Source organism: Magnolia sinica, chromosome 15 (assembly GCF_029962835.1).
Source record: "Magnolia sinica isolate HGM2019 chromosome 15, MsV1, whole genome shotgun sequence".
NCBI classification, from domain to species: domain Eukaryota; kingdom Viridiplantae; phylum Streptophyta; class Magnoliopsida; order Magnoliales; family Magnoliaceae; genus Magnolia; species Magnolia sinica.
Genome location: NC_080587.1, coordinates 61,324,224 through 61,328,014, shown reverse-complemented (window position 1 = coordinate 61,328,014; position 3,791 = coordinate 61,324,224).

Sequence of the window (3,791 nt, the reverse complement as noted above, 5' to 3'; positions counted from 1 at the left end):
CAATTCTCCTTCTTTAGGTATTATCTTCTCATCACTTCCCATTTCTTTTCGTTGTCTCATGTGCATTACATGCTCATATCTTTTATATTGAGGACAATGTAGGTTTTTGTCACGCCTCAAACTCGGAAACCAGGCTCATAAAATTTTCGATCACCGAATCCAGTGCTGACAGCCTCCGTAGTACTCCATTTTCGGTTCCTAGCACCTATATGCCAAATTTCGTTCCTAGGATCCTACAAGGAAGATTTTTTATCGTACATTTATCTCGTAAGAAGCATAACCACAAGTTTACAGCACATGGACCCAATCACATGGGCCTAATACACATCACAAGGGGCCCAATATACGACACATGGACCGCATCACATGGGCCATATATACATCACATTGGGCCTTACTCATGGGCCTTGAATACATCATACCGGCCTCATCATATGGGCCTCAAATATACCATAATGGGCCACGTCCCATGGGCCTCAAACACATCATAAAGGGCCTCTCATGTGGGCCCAACGTACATCACATCAAGGTGAGGCCCATACACTACATTTCCATTATATTATACCTACACCATTCATCTACTTTTAGGGATCATTTTAGAGTATTCCCCAAAACTGAATCATATCGAAAGATCATCTGGACCACACCACAAATAATAGTGTAGATAATGATTTTCACCGTTTAAAATTCATCAGGCCCACCTTAACGTTTATTTTCCATCCACTCTATTCATAAGGTCACATGGACCTGAATTAAGAGGAAAAACAAATATCATTTTGATCCAAAACTTCTATACTCCTAAAGAGTTTCAACGGTGGATGATCAATCCCCACTGATTTCTACAGTGTGGTCCACCAGATGAACGGCTGGATCTAACACACATATCATGTTGGGTCCCATCGAGATGGACGGCCAGGATTAAGCAAATATCCCAGGCAGGACCCACAGAACTTGCTGACATAAGTATATCAACTATTTACTGCGGGTATCGGCCTACCGTCCATCAGATGGACGATTTGGATGAAGAACAGATGGACGGTGGGGTATAAAACATATAAATCACAGCGTGGCCCACGGTGCTCGTGGCTTCACATACAACAACTGTTGCAGCGACTACTGGCCCACCGTCCATCAGACGGACGATTTGGATTCCAAATAGATGGACGGTGGGGATTTAACCCATACATCACAGTGTGGTCCACCATCCAGACATCTGAACGGTGTGGATCATCACATACACCATGGTTGTGGCCCACAGAACTTTCTGACATTTCAGCAGCAGTGGGACCCATAGTCCCTGCAGAAATGGATGGACGACATATATAAAACACATACATCAGGTGGGTCCCACAAACCTTGCTGACGTCACAGCAGTGGGACCCACAGAGCTTGGTGGCATCAATACACCAGCTATATAACTGGTGTGTGGTACCCAGCCAAGCTGTTTTCCCATTTCAGGTGGGTCCCACGTGCGTGGTCCACCAGAACTTGTTGTCGTTGTACAACAGCTATATAGCCTACACCAGTCAATCGTCTTTGAAGGTGGGGTCCATCTCGTGGACGGTGTGGATCAAGTGGGCCATACAATCATCATTATCATCAGAAACAAAAGAGAAAGAGAGAGAGAGAGAGAGAGAGAGAGAGAGAGACAGTGTAGTGGAGGGACCCTGCCACTAAGGGCCCCTTATATGATTACAACACATACATCAAATTGGGTCCCATCACAAGTGAGCCATCAAATTGAAAATCAATGATAGATCACCCACCGATTTTGGTCCTTCTTGGCTGCTTGAACTCCAAAACTCCTTAGCTTTCCCTTTGATGAAAGTTGATGAAGGTTGAATGGTGGAGATGGGTGAGAGGGTGGTAGGAGTGGGCCACACCATAGCTTCTTCATGGGAAGCTTGGACGGTCACCTCTCCTTGGGTTGCTTGGAATAATGGTGGAGAAAATGATAGAGAGGGGAGATGTAAGGAGAGAGGGATGGGTTGTTGTAAGGAAGGTTGACTTTGGGGATGGGAGAGAGAGGGGTGTCATGCCTTGTTGGTAAGAGAGGCATGGGTGTTGTACCTATTGTACTTGACTTTATTGATGTGATTAATTTGATAGATTCACTTAGAATTTGCAACGCACGGTATTTTTCTTGAGATAAACGTGGGCCCACAACTCCTGGCTTGGGTATCGGATCGGAGCGTGAGACGCAGCATTAGAACCACGGCGACGGCGCGATCGCAAGGGTACAAGTCTTAGGTCGAGTCGATTCAGATTGACAGGACGTGACTTAGGGTCACGCGCAAATGCTATCTACGCGTCGCGGGTCGCCGAAATTCGACCGAGAGGACTGTGGGAGTCTACGGAACAATATGGTCTAGAACACGGGCCTTACAGTTTTAGGTTGGGAGATGTGGATTAGGTAAACTAATTAGTGTTTTCTTAGTTTTGAGTAAAATTTGTGAAAATTTTTAAATTTTCAAGTTAAAAATATGTTTGGGAAATGATAATTTGTGAAATTAAGAATGCTTTGAGTATGATGATAAGATGGATATTGAACTTTAAATTGTTAGAGTTTGATCAACCGAGTAGACTATCTTCTAAATTCTCACATTTAATTGATTAAGAGGAAGTTTAAATATAATGTTAGTGTAAGTCACAAGCCACATTCAAATTGTTTTCTGTGAATTGTACTAGAATTTCTCATTGTTAGCATATGTATCATTGATATATATTGAGAATTAAGTCTGGAAAGGAATGAAAAGTCTAAAAAGAATGAATAAATAAGAGAGACCATTGATATAAAATAAAAAACTGGAAAAAGAAGGAAAATGTGAAAGTTTGGAATTAGTACTTAATTATTCAATAAAACTCGAAGTGATAAGCATAGCTAACATCATGAAATAGTAGTATGTTATGGAAAGTAAATAGAATTCACTAATCACATTGAAAAATTTTAATATATGAACTTATGCTCTTAAATGATTGATAAAGAAACTTTTTGATTGATTGCTCATATGATTTGGCTCTAGGTTTTCAAAATTACACTCTCGCTTCTTTAGATTGTACTCATTCATAAAATTTCTAAAAGTGATTGAACATTGAAGATTGAAGATCACTTCAGGCATATTTGAAATGCTAGTTGGGGTGGGGGGTGTTGAGTGTGAAATATTGCATATTTTCCCCTATTTATACCTTACTTTTATAAACATGATAGTGCTCATGTAAGTGCTGTGATGTATAAGGCACCCTTATTTGTCAAATTTCGATGGGACAAAATAGCTTATAGTGTGACTCACTCATGTGATGGAAAGTTTACCTTCAAGTGAATTAAGATGGAAAGTTCACCTTCAAACTCAACACATTAGGTTGGACTGTGCAAGACATAAAGATAGTCGCTTCAAGGTTGAGTTCTACTTCACTTCAAGTTCAAGATCAAGCTACAACTACAAGTTTACTTCAAGTAGAAGGTCCACTGAACACTACTGAAGATTCAAGTAAAAATTTTAAGGTATATACTTCAATGTTCAATAATTTCAAGTATAACTGACCCTAGAAAGACTCCAGACTTAGGTTCTTTCATATGCTAATCATTCACGGGTTGTTATACTTTAGTTAGGCTTTAGTTCGACTAGTCTAAGCCTAAGTTCGACTAGTCCAAGCTTTGGTTCGACCAGTCCAAGAAATACTTCGACCAGTCCAAGATTCAAACTCAAAAGTCAAATTTTTCTGGTAGTTCCTTGACCAGTCGAGCAAGGTGCTCAACTAGTCGTGGAGACATCCTTGACCAGTCGAAGGGA